The sequence below is a fragment of the Oncorhynchus tshawytscha genome, linkage group LG04 (assembly GCF_018296145.1).
Source record: "Oncorhynchus tshawytscha isolate Ot180627B linkage group LG04, Otsh_v2.0, whole genome shotgun sequence".
NCBI lineage: Eukaryota > Metazoa > Chordata > Actinopteri > Salmoniformes > Salmonidae > Oncorhynchus > Oncorhynchus tshawytscha.
Genome location: NC_056432.1, coordinates 59,950,563 through 59,975,378, shown reverse-complemented (window position 1 = coordinate 59,975,378; position 24,816 = coordinate 59,950,563). Strand labels below are relative to the sequence as shown.

General features: G+C 42.5%; 1 protein-coding gene across 3 annotated transcripts in view; it reads right to left on the bottom strand.

The window, feature by feature from the left end:
- The window catches only part of apba2b (amyloid beta (A4) precursor protein-binding, family A, member 2b), a 66,496-nt gene that overhangs the window by 32,457 nt on the left and 9,223 nt on the right, over positions 1 to 24,816 (bottom strand). For all 3 annotated transcript variants that reach the window (XM_042320953.1, XM_042320954.1, XM_042320956.1), the window contains exon 2: positions 14,706 to 14,754. The gene's annotated coding sequence lies outside the window, so the exon portion shown is untranslated. The remainder of the gene's footprint in view (positions 1 to 14,705; positions 14,755 to 24,816) is intronic.

Sequence of the window (24,816 nt, the reverse complement as noted above, 5' to 3'; positions counted from 1 at the left end):
GTCTTTAACAGTATCACTCACAACAGATAGCTTTAGGTCTGATGAATTTAAATGCCTTCTTGAAAGGAAGTAAGAAACTCATGGGCAGAGTGAAAAAGGACTGAGTTCTCAGAGAGAACAAAGTGCAGTGGAAGGAATGTTTTCCTTTTAAAGATGAAGTCCTGGCTACCTTCTGCTTGCCACTTCCAGAGTAAAATTGTACTTTGTATTAAAGTCTGCTTTGGTAAAGGGCACTCAGCACAGTCTACACCTCAGAGAAATAAGACCATGTTTTTTTCCCACAACTTTTGAGAGGAAACAGTCTGTTATCTTTTGTTCTCTCTACGCCACACCACACATCCCAAACTTCTTGAGGTTCTGAAAATCTGTCCAATCTAAGTGCTAAGGTCGTCACAATACTAGTATGGTGATTCTACGATACCGGATTTTCCATGACAAAAAGAATAACACAAAGCAGACTAAACTATTTGGCCCTTTAAAAACCTACAGTATGTAACATATATTATAGCTTGGAAAATAAATGTGATTCTGGGTGACAACATAAGGCTGCTTGTTTCCAACATTAAGATTGAGTATCACAATACTGGTATCGTGACAACCCTACTAAGTGTTGTGAGCCACCTACCTGACACTAAATCTAACACAGAGTTTGGGCTTTGTGTCGGTGCTCAAAGTGGGAAACTGAACTCTTATTCTCTCCCTTCCGACAGCTTTACGATATGCACAAGCCCTTCCCTCCTTCCTTAATGAATGAGCCTCCAGTCTGACTTCAAGGTCTTTTACCAACTCACCATATCCATTTATTATTCTGTCACCGTCCTTGATTACAGCCACGGTAAAGTCACCTCCTTAGTGCCAGTAACTATAGCTGGATTAATGAATCACTTCTCTATCTATCTGGGAAAGGATGTGTGGTTATATTACACTACCATAACAATTTGTGGTTCAATCTAGGTTTTACATCACTAGTGATGTATTGTTATCACATAGTTATAAGAAAGCCGTTGTGTCTGTGCTGAGCGAGAAAGGGAAGGCTCCATCTCTCAGTTTTATTGCGATTCAGTGTTCTCTCCCCAGCCTCCCACATACTGCAGGGGGGGGGGGAGAGACAGAAGGAGACAAAGAGAAGAGAGAGAGAAATGGAGAAAGGGAGAGAGGAGAGGCCCTAACACAAGCAGCCAGCCCAACCCTCCTGTCTTTCTGCCCATCCGTCCGTCCTCCTGGTACTGCCGCCAGGATCCTGACACGCCTACCTCCTCCCAGTCACCACGGCAACTCTTTGTTTTCATGAGTCAGGTCACCCCTGAGATAGACCCCAGCCACACCACAAAGCCCTCGTGCTTTACCCTCACTCTAGATCTGCAGCCTCAAACGCATCGCTCCTTCATTGACGTGCTAGACACTTCACTGATTAATTGTATTTGTATTCAACAGGCTTTTTTCCAACCTTAACACCAACATGGTTGACAGAGTGGCCAACTCGTTACTGGGAACCTGAAGGGAGAATGAAAAGGTTGAATTAACCTTTCAGAGAAAAGTAGGTTTGAGTATAATGGTTTTAATTAATTCCCTGAAGGACACAACTAACAAACTGAAGCGTCTTGGCTAAGACCCACATCTTCCTGCCAGATACACAGTTGAGTTAAGTCTTCAGAGCTTTTTCTCTCCAGTGCTTGAGAGCCAACCTTTGGCGTTGCAGCACCTGCTAATCTCCCGGATGGACAGCGAGCCAACCAGTATCATGAATACCTTTCAATGTCTGCAGAGTAAGAGAAGACGGAAAGGACCCTGAGGGTACGGATGAGGAGGCTGGCCAAAGATCAGAGCTGAAACTAACATAACAATAATAATAATTTAGCCCATCTACATTCTGCTGCTCCTATACCACTGATGGTACGGTGTGGTCATTTTGTGACCATAAATCCCACTGCTCCTCTGAAGGGGGTGTGTCTTTGTTACCTATCGGTACAGAACTCCGGCGCTCTTTAAAGTCTGCCTGACGACAGCTCCGCTCCACGGTGCTGAACACAGAGCATAATGGCCCCTGAGGGAGAGGTACTGGGGACCATCTAACACGGAAGGTTTGATCGGTGCCTGCTACTGCCAGCTGGATCCCCTCCATGCAGATGAGCCAGAGGGAACACAGGCGAATACACTGAGGTGTTATGGCTGTTATGAACAGGGTTATTAGCACACATGCTATTGGTTTATTGCGCTCATCATCGTTACAGAGAGAGGAAGTGCCGTTGTAAAAGCTGAGGTCCATCATCATTTCAGCAATACAGAAACACACACCTGTTGTCCTGTAACTCTCACACACACACACACACACCACAGATGGCCCTGGGATGGCTGGGGAGAGAAGTGAGTATGGCTTAGACACACACACTAACCCACAGTGAACAGTGGCCTGCTGAGAGCCTGGCACACTGTCACCCGGCCCCCCAACACCTCTGACCACTGGGCAACAATAACACACAGAGCCCTGGGCAGGACCCCCCCACTACCCACAGCCCACCACCACCCCCTCTCAGGCTGCTGACACTGGGCACAATGTATGCTACAGATGGCCTCAAAATGACTCAAGACAAAAGGAGTAAAAAAAATTGACAGCGGCCTTGAGGACTGTCAAGAAAATGAATGTGTGTGTTTCTGAATAAGCACTTGGGAGCAGGATCAGAGAGTGAAAGGAAAATCACAGTGGCAGCTACCAGATAATTCCTCCCTGTCTCCAGCTATGTTTTGATCTCTGCTTCTCTCGCTATTTTTTACTCAGTATGTCTCACTCTCGCTATTCTCTATTTTAAAGCTTTTTGTTGGTTACTCCATCTTTGTCACTTGCATCACGCACGCACACACAAAGAGCTGTCACTGCAGTCACATGTTTAAATCTGGTCTTTCCTGTCAGCCATCTGGGGTTTGAGCAGCTGCACTGAGTAGGTCGTAACATGCTGGAGACGCTAAACCCATGGTACCAAGGATAAACGCAGCAAAAGAGTTTTAGAAGGAAAACCAAAAGAGGCTTGGTCAAACGATATATAAACACTTCTGCTTTGATGTTTGCTGAGCTTTTTAAAATGTTTTTTGGGGGGAAATTTAAATGTGTGGTTGGGACTCAGAAAGGATAACCTCAGTTTAATCATTTTTGATGGAGGATTAGGCCAGTGTTTGGGAGTGCTTCCAAATCTTAGGATAAAGAAAAAAAAATGAAATTGCAGTATATTACAACTAAAACTGAAATCATGTACAGTTCCTACATAGTATACAGTACAGTACAGTTTTCGCATGAATCACTTATACACATAATGTACTCAGTTGAATGGTGCAGTATTAATTAATTACTATAGGCACGGTCTATCATGGTCCAAACACACCAAGACAGTCGTGAAGAGGGCACAACAAAACCTATTTCCCCTCAGGAGACTGAAAAGATTTGGCATGGGTCCCCAGATCCTCTAAAAGTTCTTCAGCTGCACCATCGAGAGTATCCTGGCCGGTTGCATCACCGCCTGGTATGGCAACCGCTCGGCATCCATGACCTCTAAGGTGCTACAGAGGGTTGTGTGTACGGCCCAGTACATCACTGGGGCCAAGCTTCCTGCCATCTATGACCTCTATACTAGGCGGTGTCAGAGGAAATGATTAGTCACCCAAGTCATAGACTGTTCTCTCTGCTACCGCACGGCAAGCGGTACCAGAATGCCAAGTCCAAGTCCATAAGGCTCCTTAACAGCTTCTACCCCCAAGCCATTAGACTGCTTAACAAATAATTAAATGGCCACCCAGACAATTTACATTGACTGCCCCCCTTTATTTTGTACTTTTATTTATTTTACACTAGTTACTCGCTGTTTATCTACGCATAGTCACTTTAACTCTACCTACAGTACATGTACATATTACCTCAATTACCTCGACTAACCTGTACCCCCGCACGTTGACTCTGAACCGGTATCCCCTGTATATAGCCTCGTTATTGTTATTATATTGTTACTTTTTTTACTTGAGTTTATTTTGTAAATATTTTCCTAACCCTCATTTTCTTAAAACTGCATCGGTTTGTTAAAAGGCTTGTAAGCAAGCATTTCACAGTAAGTCTATACCTGTTGTATTCGACGCATATGACAAATAACATTTGATTTGTTACAGAGGGCAGCAGAATAAGAAGAAGAGAACCAACATGTCCAGTCTGGATCTTAACTCTTCATAATTGGTTTTGCCTTGAAATTAATTCTATGGGGAAGCGCCACTCAGATGTGACATGGAGAGGATCAGTGTCTGCACCACGTACTCTCATGATTGGTGTCCTCCAGGGCTCGGTTATAGGCCCTCTCATCTTCTCTTTATGCCCCAAGTCACTTGGCTCCGTCATATCCTCACATGGTCTCTTCTATCATTGCGGATGACAGTCAACTACTTTTCTCCTTCCCGCCTTCTGACACCCAGGTGGCGACATGCATCTCTGCGTGCCTGGCAGATATCTCAGCTTGGATGTGGGCCCACCTTCCTCTCCACAAATATCAAAGCAGTGACACGCTCCTACAGGTGCATTCTCTACAACATCCTTATCCAGAACGCTGAAACCCGCCTGGTGTTCAACCGTCCCAGTACAAGACCATGGTACTTGCCTACAGAGCAGCAAGAGGAACTGCCCCTCCATACCTTCAGGCTATGCTCAAACCCTACACGCTTCCCCCTGAAAACATCTTCCGAAAACATCTGAAACCCTTTCCTCTTCAAAGAGTATCTTAAACAATCCCATAGCACCCCATCTCCCACCTGTAAAAATGTTTTCCTCTTTCTAAATGTCAGAGAAACGCTGACAGCCTCCCCAGACCTTGTGCCATTGCCTATAGGCTTACGTTTCTCCAAGGTCGGGGATATCTGAGACTACCTCTGAGTCACCACAGCCACAGCCAGCTGGCGATGGGGGGATACAGCAAACTATTTTTGCACTAGTTTGCTGTATCTGCCCCAGAACTCCTGACCTCTCAGCTCTAATACACCATACAGTTTCAGCTAGATGAGCATTTCTTACTATGCACCAACTCGTTGACATTTGCTCAGGAAAGTGAGAATCAAATTGATATGCCTACAGCAATATGGCATACAACCATAACCTCATAGCCCAAAAGGTGTACATTAACCTGTGACATCAACATGTTTTGACGTGTCATAGTATCGCTGGTTGCAATCATATTGATACTATGGGGAGTCGTAGGCTATACTGTATGTATAACAGGTGGCATCACAATCCTCATTATCATTTTAATCATCATCCCCTGGTGATCAGTGCCATTTCACACATTTCCTCCACCACGGCATGGTCCATGCTTTAGCCTATTAGAGGCAAGGATGGTCATAAATCATACTAGGGAAGCCAATGGAATAGACCTTGGAGAGCACTGAAGGATGTACTGAGAGGAGGAGGAGGAGGTGTGAGACAGTAGCGCTCATCTGGAGAATACATAGTTCGACACAAATAATTAAAATAGCAGTTAACACACTGATTTGTTGCCAATTAGCGAACGCTATTCAAAAAATTGCATTACACAGGTTGGAAACACCATTAGCTAGGTGATTTATAGTACAGGTGTAGGATCTTAATTTGATCACCCGGTTGCAGGATCAATTCCCTTCAAGTCTTCTGAAGTTTAATTTCCACTTTGACATTTTAGACTTGATTTTCCCTTACAAAAAAAATCCATTAATTATTATCCACCAAATAATTCACATTTCCTGTCGCTGCAGGATTATTTTCCTGTTGTAGCAAACTAGCTCAAATTAAGATCCTACATCTGTACAAAGCACATCTCATAGTGTACTAGGTATGCATAACCTGGCATGGATTTGTTGTGTGATGTGTGTCGATCGGAATGAATGTTTATGAATAGTAACATGTGTTTGACCTGATTGTATATGGAGGGCCTTGTCACTGTAGTTTCTCCTTTATACTGTACAGAGGTTTGTTTGGAATGAGCAAAGTATTCATATGCAGAAGAGAGATGGAATAGGAGAGAAAGAATTGACAGTGGTTGGGGAAAATAATGTTAATAACAGTCATTGAAAATAGTGATGTTCATTGTATTCGATGACACCTCAATACCCAGCGATATGAGGAGGGGGAGGACAGTAAATGTTCCCTTATCAAACCCACAGCAACAGTAGTAATGATTGGGCCCAGTACTGCAGTTTGGTAGCAGCCATCCACACAATAAATATCTCCTGACTTCAGTCACTAACAGCCTCCACATGGAAAGCCAGGGATGAATTATTCATTAGCCTTCACATCATACACACACTCAGAAAAGCGTACCTACACACATCTTATAATATCTCACACACACACACACACACACACACAGCTCATGAACCCTGACATCTTACATGAAACACCATCTGTGCATTTGATGAGTGAACTGGTCCTTCCAGTTCTCACCGCTGGGCATTTGAGAGGCCGAGGCTTAACCATTCATCATCCAGAAGAATGGCCCATTATCAACAAGAACAAAATAAAAATGGAGGAAGAGCCAGGGATTCTATTATCAGCCCAGCCCATGGTTGCCTGGTTCTTTTTGTGTGTATCAGTGTGAGTGCATGTCTTTATGTGGCTTTGTATTCTTGTGAATGTTATTCTTCTGTTTCTGGGTGTGGCCCTGTTAGCTGAAGATATCGATCCTGATCGATAAGAGGGACACGTGTAGCACTAGTGTGTGCGGCTGTTGCATCACTACTGACAAAGTGGCAGGTTCTGGAGGACCTGTCAGCGCCCCCCTCCAAGCATCCTTCACGCTTTAGTGGGCCCAGGGGACACAGCGTGACACAGAGAGAGGCAGGCTGGGAGATTGGAATCTACTTCCCCATCTCTAGAGGAATGTCGGCGCCACGTTCTCGCTCTCCCTGTGTGCACGGCAACAGCCAGCAACAACCAATTCTAACACTGAGGAAGAGAAGAAACAGAATGAACTTAATAAGCATTCTTTAATGTTTCTTCACTGTAGAAGGGGGAGTCATCAGTCACCCAATAACAAACACAAAGCTATGGAAATGAGTTCAGGGAATCTTTTCAAATTGCAGGACTTGAAGATAACAAGGGGAGACGATAAGCACCGCAGAAAATGCTGCTTGACAGCACCGGCAGTCCCAGTACGAATAATGCATGATTCAAAGCTATTTTAAGAAAGGGGTGGTGTTTTAGCAAGCCCTGTGTTATTCTGGGACCTCTCCAATCTCCATCACTCCCTGCCAGCTGTGCTAGTAGGAACAGAATGCCTTACTTTAATGGAAAGTCATTCAACAGTACCCAGATTCCTGAATCAAAGGTGTGCTAATGCATGTCCAGGACAGTCATGCAAAGCTTTGTTTTGTTCTGATGTACATGGCAGACTCTGGGTGCCTGGTCTAGACACTACATGCTCTCCACCAGGTTGCTAGCAGCAGGGGCCTCTAATGGCTGGTCCCAGAGTTGTCAGTGTGCATGAGCATCTGTAGCCAATAGCCAGTATTTACGACACTGCAATAACTACAACCTGCAAACACCGGGGAAGTGCCAATGAAGAAGACGGCAGGGACCATCAGGCATGAAGACAAGACCGCACAGGACAGGGTGAAAGGAGTAAGTCAAACACTGAACTATTCAATAGCATCCAAACAGAAGGCATGGAGACAGATCGCAGACAAAAGAGACTGAGAGACAGATAAATCTCAAGGCTCTACAGCTCTCCCATCCCCTTTAGGCACACGGCTCAGTATCTGGCTTGTCTCAGTGCTGCTGCTGCTGCTGTCACCAGTTTGGAGGGGATTCTAGATGAAAGGTTCCACTTGTTTCTCAGAGAAGCCTGTGTTTCACTCTGCCACCATTGTCTTTAAAATGCATCGTCTTCTCCGAGAGTCACAGCATCTCAAATTGGCTGAGTCATACATCTTGGGATGAAACACAGAATAGATTAAAGAAGAACAAAATGAAACGAGGGAAGGCACGGTGACGAATGAGGAAGGAAACAGGAGCGACACAGCAGTGCTTAAACAGAGGAGGTGGCGGCATATTAACATTGCCCAACCATCTCAAGGCATCACATCAGAGCGTGCATTTTGGGTCCCCTAGCACTAAAGATTGTGATGAAAAAACGTGATGAACTACAGAGTCCCTGGTGGAAACAAGTGACGTCCTCACCCCTCTGGCCAGACATACTGTAGCTCTGCTTCTGATCCACTGATGATGCTGGAGGTCTGGATGGATGGATTACTGGGCTCTGATTGCAATCCCCTTATATCACAAAGCTCTGCAGCGCCATTCAGTCTGCCTCTATAAACCCAGCTTCCCTTCTGGGCATGTATGTCGTGCCATCACCACATCTGGTAAAGACCTCATGGTTCATAACAAGAGGACCTTGACATTACAAGCATTGTAAAAAGGGAGAAAGCACCTTTGCTTGGGTGTTCGTTGGATATTTGCTTCGAAACAGGTAAAAATTCAGTCATTCATTATAATTTCTAAGGCGGGGATCTATTTGGTATTCACAACTAGTATAAATGGGCTACAGCTGAAGGGTTTTATTAGCATATAAACCCTCTATTCAGTTGAGCAAACTTAGACACACTTTAATGTCCACACTAGCAACTGCCCCTGAGCACCACTACTCCTAGTGTTTGCAAACTGCGGTCAGGCTATGGAACTGGAACTGCCTCCGCCTCAACAGAAAACAGGCGTGATTTGCATGGTCTGAAATATTAAATTATCCTCCTGTTTGTTCACGCTGCTCCCAGAGGATCTAATTCATTTAGATACAACATGTGTCCTCAGTGAGACTAAATTGCCTAAATGAGTATAAGCAAGAGGATATGCAAGACAGCACACACACCCAATGGATGAATATATGCACACACACACACACACAGCAGCCAGCTCAAGACATACACACAGCAGCCAGCTCAAGACATACACATCATGTTATACAAAGTTAAAATAGTCAGCAAGGAAAAATTTTCCTTTGAAAAACTGACAATGAAGAGGGTTCGTAGGCGATTCAAGAAGTATATTTCTCTTTAGAATAGTCCCAAATAATATTCCTTGGGAAAATGGAAGGAATTGATTCCATATTCAACAGCATACATGATGACAGGCCAGGGCACTTCCTTTCCACACTTCACAGTCAATACGATTTCTTGGCATCGAATGCACAGAGGATTAGAAACGTATCATTATAGTGAGTAGAATATCATCAGTTTACACTTATGGCTTTTAATGATTCAACTAGCTAGATGTTGATGTCCGCCATCTCCTCGGTTATTCAAGCTTTTAATCATGATCTGTAAAGCACTGTTTCAACAGATGATAGACTCCACCAAACACACGAGTGACTCTGCCGCCAAATGCAGTCATCCCAAAATGTGTCTTATATGGAAGCATGGGCCCCATAACACGCGTGCAATTCCCATACACTATCAGTGACGTGCAGACGGATGGGGACTATTTGAGAGAAGATTATAGGCCTACAGGATAAGAAACAGAGAGTGGACAGGCAGGCAGAGTCTTGGGACCCGTCACAGTGCTATCTGGCTCAGAAACACAGCCTTCTGGAGGGCCACATCACAGCCAGCCATTCTGCTTCCATGGGTACAGCAAGCAACCCACAACAGCTCCTCTCCTTTTCAGCCAATAATAATCCTCTTTAGTGCTCAATCAATCATGGGCTTTTTGGCTGAAAGCGAGCAGAAATATGGAAGATGGAAATAGGGAGAGAGATTTTCACCACCCGAATCACATTGTTCATGTAAATAGGAGAACTTGTCCTGATTATGTTCTTTATGGTCACACATATCTGGATACACAGTCAATCAAGGAGAGTTTAAAAATCACAGAGTAAAAACATTTAAAGTTAAATTAACTTGGAGTTATCTTTACCCTCAACAGATTGATATGGTCCCTGGACTTAGTATTGATAACTGGAGTTGATTGTGACTGAGTACTTTTAACTACATTATGGGGGCTTTCACACCAAATTTGTTTGGTTCGTTTTTGTCCGAACTCTAGTGAGTTTATCCCCTTAGTTTAGTTGGTTTGGAATGGTGTGAACACTATCCACACTCGGGTCCGGAATAAACAAACACCGTGGTTTGCTCAAAAAGGATGGTCTCGGTCCGATTCAATTTGTACCTTGATGTGATTCGCTGCAGGTGAGAACGCTGTCAGGACCAAACCCCACATTATTATTATTATTGTTTGTTTGACTGCGAGCATTTGATCAAAGTTGATATATCTGAAACATTCTGTGAGTACCAGCACATTTATGAGCGCATCTGATGCAGATTAGGGGAGACGGGGCTATACGGGGGATATAGCCTACTGAGTGTAAACCTATTCACGTCGCAGATAGAGGTGCTATTGCGATGTTTCCTCCCGCATGTTGTTAGAAGACCAAAGAGAAAGTAATATGACGATTGGGACACACAGCGATGCGTCATGATAATTAATCTTAAATGGATTTAACTACGGCAATTTTGTCCAATAAACAAATTACTGACATTGAAACGTGGTTTTGTTTGTGAATTTTTATTCGTTTTTACATTTGGCAACGTGAAACCAATGTGTCAAAAATATATCATGTAACAAATGGTGGAACTCTGATTCAAACTGTAGCTCAAAACTATGTGTGAAAACGCCCTAAGAGTAACCAAAGACAGAGAGATAAAATTATGTATTGTCAGATTTCCCAGCATGCTCTGTTGCAGGTAGATTTCTTCAATAGTTTGTTTTAGTATCTGTTTTCGAGGGGTACATTGTTTTTGATCTGATGCTACACAATGATATGTAACATACATTTTCCTAAATTAATCTAATCTATTAACAGTTGGATTTATTGCAATTGTAACTGAGAAGGTGGTTCCAGTTTTCATGATGTAGGTCATCTCTTCTTTTTGTACCCCATTTTTCATGATATCCAGTTAAGATCTTGTCTCTAGTTCGCTACAACTCCCCAATGGGCCCGGGAGAGACGAAAATCGAATCACGCGTCCTCTGAAACATGTCCCGCCAAACCTTCTTTACACCCGCCCTCTTAACCCGGAAGCCAGGCGCACCAATGTGTTGGAGGACGACCGTGGTCAGCCTGCAGGTGCCCCCCTGGCCAAACCCTCCTCCTAACCCGGACAATGCGAAGCCAATTGTGCGCCGCCCTATGGGACTCCCGGTCACGGCTGGTTGTGACAAAGCCCGGAGCCGAACCCGGGTCTGTAGTGACGCCTTAGACCGCTGCACCACTCGGGAGGCCTGATGAAAGCCATCTTTAGCAACAGTACTCTCCTCCCTGTTCTGACATACATTCTGATGTGGGTGATGTAAAATTGCTGGATATCCTCCCTCTTAAATGAATGCCAATAGAGCGGGGATCCCCAACTAGTGGCCTGTGATTTTATTTGGCCCCCCAAGTTTTCTGTGCCAAAAAATACTAATTGTATTTATTTATTTGTATTTATACTGAACAAAAATATAAACCCAACATGCAACAATTTCAACGATTTTACTAAGTTACAGTTCATGTAAGGAAATCTTAAAATAAAAATAAAATTTTAATAAATTCATTAGGCCCTAGTCTATGGATTTCACATGACTGGTCAGCGGCGCAGCCATGGTTGGGCCTGGGAGGACATAGGCCCACCCACTTGGGAGACTGGCCCACCCACTGGGGAGCATGGCCCAGCCAATCAGAATGGGTTTTTCCCCACAAAAGGGTTTACACGTGGTCTGCAGTTGTGAGGCTGGTTGGATGTACTGCCAAATTCTCTAAAATGACATTGGAGGAGGCTTCTGGTAGAGAACTGAACATGAAATGATGTGGCAACAGCTCTGGTGGACATTCCTGCAGTCAGCATGCCAATTGCATGCTCCCTCAACTTGAGGCATTGCGTTGTTTGACAAAACTGCACATTGTAGAGTGGCCTTTTATTCTCCCCAGCACAAGGCGCACCTGTGTAATGGTCATGCTGTTTAATCAGCTTCTTGATATGCCACATCTGGCAGGTGGATGTATTATCTTGGCAGTGGAGAAACGCTCACTAACAGGGATATAAACACATTTGTGCACAAAGTTTGAGAGAAATAAGCTTTTTGTGTGTATGGAAAATGTTGGTGATCTTTTATTTGAGCTCATGAAACATGGACCAACACGTTACATGTTGCATTTATATTTTTGTTCAGTGTATTTATTACTTGCTAGACATAAAATACTGTGAAAACGGCAGCAAATCAGCTACAAGTGATTTAGATTTTGGAAATCTGTTCCAAAAGTATTCTCACACATGACAGAGACGTATACTGTATGTGACTATATACAAATGTAATCAAGGTTGGAACTGATAATATTTTTGTCATATATTATATCTGTTTGGTCTTATTGGTCAATTTGCAGTCCACAAATAATTTGTAATCACGTTCCCGCCGCCTGACCATCCGCTCAAGAAAAAAATAATTGTAGTTGATGTAGTTGATGAGTCCTGCAATAGAGATTGGATGTCACATTGTAAGCCATCATAATATGACAAGAAATATTTAAATGACACATTACACCTTAAATGGGAGCATATAATTTGATTTGATATAAACCCCCAAATAGTGTTGAGTTTGAGGCCATAGGAGTTGAATTAACTCGTTATTATATTGTAAGAGTAAACATTACTCTAAATAAATAACTCTAGAGTACTGAACAACACTGCAGAGAATTAAAGTAAGAGTTATTTTCAATGAATACTGTACGGAGTGAAACGCAATGATGCAGAGTTAAATATCAACACTAAATTGAGCATATACAACTGTTGCCAGAGTACCTTTTACTCTTTTTAAACTGGGACCAAATGTTATCTGTGGCAGAATTAGATTTTCTTCAATTAGAGTTCAATTTACTCTGTAATTTTACTGTGTATGCATCTGATTCTCCTAATGTGGTAATACACAAGAGGCCATGATCTGCAGGGTAGGTCACTTTCTAAAGGGAATCCGTTAGTTACTAGTTACCTTTCCAAAATTATAATCAGTCATGTAACTTTTGGATTACCCAAACTCAGCACCGTAGTCTGATTACTTAAATGCTGCTCTAATGGAATGGCATGCCTTGAGCACGACCAAAAAGTGCTATTTGCATATGAAAAATTAATGCCATGTACTGCATTTGCTATAGGCCTATTGATTACGTTTTTTTGTTGGTGACACTTTGACAACTCGATAATTTGAGTCTGTTTAAAGGGAGAATCCACAGTTGAAACAATAACCAAGGGCTCACCCTGCCTCTGTTTTGGTAAAAAGCTGAGGGATGGGCCTGTAACCACTCTCACATGAATAGGCAGAGCTATGGATACAAGGTCTGACCATCCATGATATCAAAAGTATTGTTTCAACCAAGCTTTGGAGGCTATACAGGGTTTGTTTACATTTACAATGTTTACAAACATTGGATTATATTTTGGGTTATCCTGCGGGTGTGACAGTTGAACTAAGCTAATGAGGCATTAATAAGTTATATTCTTTAAGAATCAATGAGCATACAGTATATTATTAATTTATAAGTCTGAAAAAATGGATGTGGCAACTACATAACGCCCCTTTAAGTCTGTCAAAAGTGTGCGAGTTTGAGCATATGTATGTTAGGCCTATGGATATTTTGTTTTGAATCAGCACAAATTCGATTGAGCAATAAAAGCACCAGTCGTGGTCTCCTTAAATTAAACTAGTTGTTGAAAGTATGGAGCCCAATACCATGGAGGAGTTTATAAAGGTAGGAACACACTCAAACTTGTATTCTATAGGCTGGGATCCACGCTATGCAGCTGTTGCAAGTGCGCATTTATCATGACTGTCCACTGGTCGCAAAACAATGATTGATAGGCAGCTTAAACTTAATTTCAAACATTATTGAGTTAAAATACACATACAGTGCCTTCGGGAAGTATTCAGACTCCAAGGCTTTTTCCACATTTTGTTAAATTACAGCCTTATTCTAAAACGGTTTAAATACATTTGAAAAACTCCACAATCTACACACAATACCCCTTAGTGACAAAGAGAAAACATGTTTTTAGCATGTTTGGAAATAAAAATGTTTCCATTGATCATCCTTGAAATGTTTCTACAACTTGACTGGAGTCCACCTCTGGTAAACTCAATTGATTGTACATGATTTGTCTATACAAGGTCCCACAGTTGACAGTACATGTGTTGCTACCATGCTATGTTGTGGTCTTATGTCTCTATGTAGTGGTGTCTCTTGTCGCAATGTGTCGCAATTTTATTTTATAAATCGCAGCCCCCACCCCTGCAGGAGAACTAATTTTTAAATGTTTTACAACTAACTAGTTAAGAACTAATTCTTATTTACAATGACGGCCTACCGGGGAACAGTGGGTTAACTGCCTTGTTCAGATTTTTACCTCGTCAGCTCGGGGATTCGATCCAGCAACCTTTCGGTTACTGGCCCAACCACTAGGCTACCTGCCGCCCCTAATTAGCTTAACCGGAACACATTCAATGACAGAGGATAGGACTACTGACCACCTTTTTGAACACACCCGTTGTCATTGAGATGTGCACCTGATCCCACCTTTCCATCTAATAAAGCCAACTAGTTTCAACAACAGCAACACATCTATAAGAACCATGAGAATGAAACCCATTAATGCTGGAAAGCAGAAACACCAAAAGAGGCATAAATACTCACCAATAGCTGTAGGTTGGTGGATGATGTGGTCTATTTCCCAGGTGCACTCCTGAAACAAAAAGAGTACAAGGCTGAGTATTGCGAAGGGGCAACTTGTTCAGCTCAGACAGTAAAGTCTTGATATCTCACCCCCCTTCCTCCTCCCTCAATCCCTTGGTAATAAAGTAGTCTGGCTTTTGAGTCAAAACAACATCATTACTGCACCACTCACAGCAAGATTTCCAAATTATTATTTTTTAGCAACACCGCACAAATAAAGATGAGAAGCCCAAAAAGCCCCATCTTTAACAGGTGAGTTGAGCACATGTAGACATCACATGCTCTCAGGGTGCTTCCTGTCACAGCTGATCAGATCCTCATGCCAATGCACTCAACAAAGAGCACTTTGAACCTATCTCTGGGTTGGAGGGAGCCTCCTGAAAGGAACTGGTATGTCATTAGATTAGCAACAAACCAAAGCACTAACACATTTAAGAGAGGAGGGAAAAAAAGTGTGATGTGATTACTGAGTACGGGCCCTTGTAAAACTGACCCTACCGATCCTTGACTTCAGCGATGTCATTTACAAAATAACCTCCAACTCGCTACTCAGCAAACTGGATGTAGTCTATCACAGTCCCATCTCTTTTACACCAAAGCCCCGTATACTACCCACCACTGCGACCTGTACGCTCTCTTTGGCTGGCCCTCGCTTCATATTCATTGCCAAACCCACTGGCTCCAGGTCATCTATAAGTCTTCGCTAGGTAAAGCCCCGCCTTATCCCAACTCACTGGTCACCATAGTAACACCGACCCGTAGCACGCGCACCAGCAGGTATATTGCACTGGTCATCCCCAAAGCAAACACTTACTTTGGCTACCTTTCCTTCCAGTTCTCAGCTGCCAATGACTGGAACTAATTGCAAAAATCTCTGAAGCTGGAGTCTTATATCTCCCTCTCTAACTTTAAGCATCAGCTGTCTGAGCAGCTTAACGATCACTGTACCTGTACACAGCCAATCTGTAAATAGCACACCCAACTACCTCATCCCCATATTATTACTTACCCTCTTGTACCCCAGTATTTCTACTTGCACGTCATCATCTGCACATCTGTCACTCCAGTATTAATGCTAAATTGTAATTGTTTTCACCTCTAGGGCCTATTTATTGTCTTACCTCCCTACTCTTCTACATTTGCACACACTGTACATAGATTTTTCTATTTTTATTTTATGTTATTGACTGTACGTTTGTTTAATGTGTAACTCTGTGTTGTTGTTTTTGTCGCACTGCTTTGCTTTATCTTGGCCAGGTCGCAGTTGTAAATGAGAACTTGTTCTCAACTGGCCTACCTGGTTAAATAAAGGTGAAATAAAAATAAATGAACAAATATTCTGATTCATTAAGTAGCTCTATTCTTCTGGCAACATAATGGGGAGATGAAGCAGAGGGAGAGAAGGAGATTGACAATTGACAGGCAGCACGGGAAGAGGATTCTGCTGCTTGGCTGTTCTCGCACACACACACACACACACACACACACACACACACACACACACACACACACACACACACACACACACACACACACACAATGCTGTCTCTTATAGAAACACACCTCCCTCTGGCCAGATGTTTTCTGCATGATAAGCCTTGTGCCGACACATCCTTCCTCCCCTCAAGGCTTCAGGTGGCACTGGAAGTGATTTGCACATCGTATTGTTACTGAGACCCATTTGGACACGCCAACCTCGCTGAAGAGATTCCTTACACTAATCAGAGCTAACACCACAGCACAGAGACGCTAATGTTATCTTACCACATCTTCCTATTCAGAGATAGCTTCTGTTCGTGCTCAGGCTGGAGTGCTGATTAAAGCTGGGCTGCTTCTTTGATGTCCTAAAACAGCCTGTCTCCCTTTACCAACATCAGATGATACTGAAGGGGAGAGGGTTTTCAAAATAAAAACGACAACACCAGAGCAAACCAGACTGATCCCCTGGGCCCTCAGTGTGAAGTGACAGAATTGTTATCTGGGGTGTTTGTGCCTCCATCTTGGATACAGAAGCATAAGGGAATAGGTTTCCAGCATTCTAACAAGTTGCATCCTACTTTGCCTTCCAGGAGAGGTTGCCATCTGCAGCTATTGACAGTCTGGGTGGAAACAGGGCAGATTCTCCCGCAAATCTTGACAAATGGCTGGAGTCACAAGCTGTGCCCGATAGGCTACTGTAGTAGAGTCCAGCCATTCCAAATCTCAGCCCCACATCCTGCCTGTGAAGGTACGCTTCCATATCCACATTCATGTTCCACTCCACAATTAGAGCCTAGAGAGGATCCATCCAGATTCAGAGGGACAGTTAGTTTGTCAGGGGAGATGAGAGATGAGGAGGGAAGAGAAGGGATGACGAGAGCCTGCTGACAGCATGGAGAGCTGAGTGTTACTCAACGAGCATGTGGGAGATGCCATGACTATAGAGTGCTGATGTTCACGGTCAGGCTGCCATCGTGGGTCCTCAGAGGCCACGCAGGCCCACTCCTGCTATTACCCCATGTCATAAACCCTGCCGGAGTCTGACAGACTATTCCTAACCAGCACACCAAAGTGTTGTTCTGTGCCCATTGTTCAGCCATTTTAATTATCAACCATCATTTGGTTTAAGACAGGGTATAATTAAATAATTGTTGTGTGGCACACATAAAAATCTAATCAAGAAAAATCTGATCAAGATCAATAACATTACTGCAGCAAATCTAAATGCTTTGGAGAACTGATAGTGCCAGAAGAAGCATTGCCAGATGATAAATGTATGAACAAGTAGCACCAAGCTGAGCGATCTACCAAACAATGCCCACGTTCCATCGGAGGATTAAACTGCTTTGAGCCAATAGTAAGCAGCGCTGTGTGACTCATCCTCCCAGGGGAAGACACAGTTTGCAGAAAAAAGACAGAGAGAGAAAACAACCAACTGTGCTTGTTACTGAGAACACATTGCCAGTAAGGAGGCAGAGCAGAATATATTATCACCTCCTCTTCAGGTATTGGAAGTTTAGCTGGGACATTCCCTATGGTTTGCTCAACTTCTCTAGGCACAAAACAATCAGCACATTATCTCTGGCGACTGCAACGTGTCCTGCACATGCACACACATGCAATACAAACACACGAAAGCATGCAGACACACACACACACTCTCTCCTTTTCTCAGACAGATAGTGTCAGCAACACCACTGTCTCTCCCGCTCAGCCAGGCAGTCACATTGTGCTCTGGTTGCAGTAACATCTCATGCCCTGGGGCTCCGTTTGGTCCCAGAGGCCCCACTCACACTGCAGTACACTGCAGCTGCTACTTCTCTGCATAAGACCATTCAGATCGGTCGCTGGAGATGCCAACAAATGGCACGTGTTCTGTTGATGGGAGGAGAGTTACCAACACCTGCAACAACTCACAATCAATCGGAATGCATTATCTAGCAATAACCAATTACAGTACATTACTACAATAGGGAAAACCAAAATACTGTGCCAAACTTACAGTATCAGTAGGCCTGTCAAATTTTTACATTTGACATGTGGTGAAAACATATAGCCTAATATAGTAGCTAGCTACAGATGTAGGATCTTAATTTGATCACTCCTTTGTCCTAGTGCTCGCGCCTCAATGAATTTGGATTTGTGAACTAAACGCAAGAACAAAAAGGAGGTATTTGGACATAAATTATGGACTTTATCGAACAAACATTTATTGTGGAACTGGGATTCCTGGGAGTGTATTCTGATGAAGAGCAAAGGTAAGTGAATATATAATGCTATTTCTGACTTTTGTTGGTGGGTATCTGTATGGCTTGTTTTTGTGTCTGAGCGCTGTACTCAGATTATTGCATGGTGTGTTTTATCCGTAAAGCTTTTTTGAAATCTGACACAGCGGTTGTATTAAGGAGATGTAGTATAATTCCATGCATAACACTTGTATCTTTTATCAATGCTTATTATGAGTATTTCTGTAAATTGATGTGGCTCTCTGCAAAATCACTGGATGTTTTGGAAGCAAAACATTACTGAACATAACGCGCCAATGTAAACTGAGATTTTTGGATTTAAATATGAACTTTATCGAACAAAACATACATGTATTGTGTAACATGAAGTCCTATGAGTGTCATCTGATGAAGATCAAAGGTTAGTGATTCATTTTCTCTATTTCTGCTTTTTGTGACTCCTCTCTTTGGCTGGAACAATGGCTGTGATTTTCTGTGACTAGGTGCTGACCTAACATAATCGCATGGTATGCTTTCGTCTTGAAGCCTTTTTGAAATCGGACACTGTGGTGGGATTAATGACGGCCTAGGAACGGTGGGTTAACTGCCTCGTTCAGGGGCAGAACGACAATTTTTCACCTTGTAAGCTCGGGGGATCCAATCTTGCAACCTTACAGTTAACTAGTCCAACGCAATAACGACCTGCCTCTCTCTCGTTGCACTCCATAAGGAGACTGCCTGTTACACGAATGCAATAAGCTTAGGTAAGTTGCTAGCTAGCATTAAACTTATCTTATAAAAAACAATCAATCATAATCACTAGTTAACTACACATGGTTGATGATATTACTAGATATTATCAAGCGTGTCCTGCGTTACATATAATCTGACTGAGCATACAAGTATCTAAGTATCTGACTGAGCGGTGGTAGGCAGAAGCAGGCACGTAAACATTCATTCAAACAGCACTTTTGTGCGTTTTGCCCGCAGCTCTTCGTTGTGTGTCAAGCATTGCGCTGTTTATGACTTCAAGCCTATCAACACCCGAGATGAGGCTGGTGTAACCGAAGTGAAATGGCTAGCTATTTAGCGCGCGCTAATAGCGTTTCAAACGTCACTCGCTCTGAGCCTTTTAGTAGTTGTTCCCCTTGCTCTGCATGGGTAACGCTGCTTCGAGGGTGGCTGTTGTCGTTGTGTTGCTGGTTCGAGCGCGGAGAGGGACGGAAGCTACACTGTTAGACTGGCAATACTAAAGTGCCTATAAGAACATCCAATAGTCAAAGGTTAATGAAATACAAAATGGTATAGAGGGAAATTATCCTATAATTCCTATAATAACTACAACCTAAAACTTCTTACCTGGGAATATTGAAGACTCATGTTAAAAGGAACCACCAGCTTTCATATGTTCTGAGCAAGGAACTGAAACGTTAGCATCTATTGCACTTTTACTTTCTTCTCCAACACTTTGTTTTTGCATTATTTAAACCAAATTGAACATGTTCCATTATTTACTTGAGGCTAAATTGATTTTATTGATGTATTATATTAAGTTAAAATAAGTGTTCATTCAGTATTGTTGTAATTGTCATGATTACAAATGAACAAATAAAAATAAAATAAAAATCGTCCGATTAATCAGCTTTTTTGGTCCTCCAATAATCGGTATCGTATCGGGCATTTAAAAATAGTAATCCATCGACCGCTAATAGAGATTGCGTCATTTGTGGATCTGTTGGGGAGGTATGTAGGTATGCGCCATGGAACCATTGGAGTGGTTCCAGGGTGTCTGGGATAATGATGTTTATGTGAGCCATGACCAACCTTTCAAAGCATTTCATGGCTACAGATGTGAGTGCTATGGGGCGATAGTCATTTAGACAGGTTACCTTGGCGTTTTACAGACCGAGTCAGGGAGATATTGAAAATGTCAGTGAAGACACTTGCCAGCTGGTAAACGCATGCTCTGAGTAGGTGTCCTTGTAATCCGTCAAGTCCGCAATATTAACCTGTTTAACTAGGACTGGGCGATATCAAATTAAGTGGATTAATTAGAATTTATGTTTTTGCGCGATATTCCAATCCTTCTATTTCGATCATTCTGTGCTGTGTGCACCTCATTTACACCAGAGATCTATATTAGGACGAGATGCACCTCTCCGCCCTCACAATGGGAGTTGTTGTCCCAAGTTGTTGTCTCAAATCTGTCGTTCTGCCCCTGAACAAGGCTGTTAACCCACTGTTCCTAGGCCATCATTGAAAATAAGAATTAGTTCTTAACTGACTTGCCTAGTTAAATAAAGGTTAAAAAATAAATAAAAAGGCATGAAGGCAGGCGACAAGCCTAGGTCTAAAATAAACCCTTAGAAACGCATTTGGCTTCATTTATGGACTGAATGAAACCTTTCACTTCATCTATGGTTTACACACACATCAAGCCCCTCCCCTTGCCTCTCACGCCAACAAGTTGAATGATCACGTCATCCTCTCTGAACAAGCTGTTTCAACTCGCTACTCTCATTTGCAGAATCGGTCATATGGACACCAAAACATTTTACTGTACTAGAGAAGATAACTTTTCTAACGATACCCTTTTCAACTATCAAATTGCATGCAGAGCAGATACTACTAAAACAAGGGTATCAATGAACATTGATTCTGGAAAATGTATGTTCAGTTTGTCGCGCGCGGCATTAGGGTACCGCTGGCAGCATTTTAGCCAAAGACTTATACTAGCTGTCTAGTCTGTTTTATAAATGTCTAGTCTGTTTTATAAATAAAACACAATTATAAGGAATTGGCAACTTATTCTCATTCTGAGAAATAAGGTAAGCCACGATTACAACATCTGAACAAAAGTGGACAGGCTAACATGCTTTTCAAACAGTTGGAGACAGACAGAAGGGTGTGTTCATAACAATTCAACTATTCAAACTTGTTAGCTAGCAAATAAATCAAAGTTGGCTAAACTTGATGTTGAAATATATAAGATTAGCCGGCTAATCACTAGCACGTGGGTTTGAGAGGTTGTTGATGAGACCTGTGTTCGTTCTCTATAGCCTAATGCCTGCTACAAGAAGTTAGTCATTATTAGTTTATGTGCATTATGCATGGTTCTAATTACATTTATAACCAAAAAGGGCATTTTCATAGACAGACTTGAAAACCAGATAATTGATTATTGCAACAACAAAAAAAGCAGGTTAAACTATTTTGATAAAATAATGCAATTATTAGTGGGTCTTATGGTTGTAGAAGTCTTATATTTAGCCTAGGTATAACTTCACAAGCCCTGAATTCATTAGATTATTGCTGACTGTTTGAAATGCAGTGTATATTAACTTTAATTGTAAAACCATGCTTATCTAGAGATTTCTTATGTATATATATATATATGAGTCGTCCATAAGTTTGAAAAGTTTGAACCATAATCGCCCATCCCTATGTTTAACCTGTTTCCAAATTTCCTGTTGCTGACAGGTTATTTTCCTGCTGTAGCAAACTGGCTCAAATTAAGATTCTACATCTGTACATGGTTGAACATATCATATATTGTCCTTAGGAAGTGATGACTGTAGTATGAGTCAGTGTAGTAGCTTCTCAGTGTGTGCTAACAGTGTAGTGTATTTGCCCTTCTTATCCGTTTTGTTAAAGGTGACAGAGAGGTTGTGTTGATCCTCTACCAGTGTTCTGCAGACAATGTTAAGTCCCTACAATAGGCTGCGGTGTGGGTGACCCCTCTAGGAGATAAGATATTGAGGAGCACACTGCTGTCTGCCAATAACTCCTCTTAGCTGAATCATATGCCAGGAGCTGACATCCATTAATGTTACATTACACATCCTCTATGCTCGTTGATCTCTGCCATAACACTTAGTCCACTCCATTAGATTCTTCAAACAAATCACAGGAACATATGCAATCAGCCATCATTAATTACACACACAGGGCTTCAATTGCTCTGCATGCACAGAAATATTCTCCATTCTAAAATGGATGAGTAAGTGAAAGTACACTATCCTCTACATAAGGCCTGACTCAGAACATAGACATCTCTGCAGTCCAGAGGAACGCACACACACACACCAGGTGAGGTCCAGAAGGAAATCTATTCCATCGATCTCCTCTAACCTCTCCCTTACAGCAGACAATTCATTTTAAAAGGATTGCTAAGCTTTTCCAAGGCCACTTTACACCCCATCAACCTTTTTACAAGGTTTCCCACCTCCTGAGATGCCTTGCCCTCGCATCCCAAAGCAATCATTGGACTCTTCTCTATATTGTAGACACATATCGGCAGCAATCAGCGGGAAAGGAAATTAAAGGGATTGAGGCAAGAACTATGATAAACACACGGTTATCGGTCAAAATAGTACGCATTCACCTCTAGATGTATTCCCCTTAGCCTGGGCACTACGGTATATACATGGCCAGGCAGTATGACTCTGCGACACCAGGTAAGACATTATAGAGGTTAGAGGCTGGCTATTAACATCTTGCTCGAGCGAATGTGATCAGAATTAAACCAGGGGTGACATACAGGTCGGGTAAGTTCAACGCTGTAAGTGCTGACACTAGAGCTTGTAATATTATTTCAGTCACCATCTCTTCCCTTCAAAACACCTTCTCTTAATTCCCTCATTAGAATGCATGAGCTGGCATCTTCACCGTGGCAAAAACAAAGCAAGGTTATTCTGATGTTCTGATTTGGATACTAAGGAGCACTACGAAGAATGCCCAGTCAAGAAGTGCCACTTTTCTTGTTCAACACTCATCCTTTGTCGTCCTCATATTTCAACTATCTTACTTCAGCACAGAAGACAGTTCTGTGTCAGCTCTACCCTCCTGTCTCCCCCTCTATTAGTCAGCAGAGTTTGCTAACTGATACACATGACGAGTCAGTAGGAGGGCATATAAATTACAGCACCGCAAGCGAAGCTGAGACTCTGTGTTGCCTCTCAATGAGACTTCTGAGCAGGAGAGAGAGAATAACATTGGCTGAGGCACTTTTTAATTTTTTTAACTGGGCAAGTCAGTTAAGAACAAATTATTATTTTCAATGACGGCCTAGGAACAGTGGGTTAACTGCCTGTTCAGGGGCAGAACGACAGATTTGTACATTGTCAGCTCGGGGATTTGAACTTGCAACCTTCCGGTTACTAGTCCAACGCTCTAACTACTAGGCTACCCTGCCGCCCCAACTTAAGTCAGACCTAAAACCCCTAGAATCCTTTTTTTTTTTTTAAATGTTGTTAAAAATAATTACTTCTGCGAGAAAGACAGAGGCATGTCAGACTTTTCAATTGATATTCATTTATTCCCAACCACAACGAGACGTCAGATATGTACAGTAGCAAAATAAATGCATAACATTTGTTCAGTCAAAACTTAACGGAGAGATGGAATACATCAATTTGATGTGATGCAGAGTTGACATAAAAATAAACATTTGTGCATATTTGTTATCATCCATCTTTGTTTCTACTCTACCATTACATCCCCTTTGCCATTACATACTCTGATAGGAGTGTTTTAACCCTAGTCATTACAACGAATGAATCTGAGAAAAGGCAGTTAACCCACTGTTCCCCGGGCGCCGAAGACGTGGATGTCGATTCAGAGGGGTTGGGTTAAATGCGGAAGACACATTTCAGTTGAATGCATTCAGATGTACAACTGACTAGGTATCCCCCTTTCCCATATCAGGACCCCTAATGTCATCTGGGGTTTTGATGTGTCTGCTGTTTGTCATCCTTCAACATGTGACACTCCATCTGTGTGACAATTCAGGGGATATCTGTCTGCCCATCGTCCCAGTGAGGAACCTAATGATATTTCACCAGACTGTAGTTCAAAGCAGCTATTCCACCAGGATATCAGATACAACACAATGTGTTTACAACTGACTCCAGAAAGGAACTATCCAAGGTGCTGAACAGCATACAGATAACAAGGTGCACTTCATAAGCAGGACTATTGACGAAGCAAAAATGTACATTCATGTTTCATCACGTTTTGTACTATGATACCTAGCACAAATGAAATCTCTGAAATATTTGGTCAAACAAAATGTCTACATATTTCTAGCTATGCCATCACTACCCAGATATAACAGATCACATTCAGATGGGTGTAAGGGCTAGATATGAGGAGCTTAGTCCATACTGGCAGTCTGTCTTGTGAAGGCTTGCCCCCCCCCTCCTCTCGCTTACTCAATCTTCATCCCTCTCTCTTTCTCTCCCACCCTAGCTTTCTCTCTGATGGTTTTGAAAGATATCAAACTAAATTGGATTCTATTTGAAGGCAGCAGCACAGTGTCCTCACATGAAATATAAATCTATATCCTTTAAAAGAGTCTAAGCCAGGAT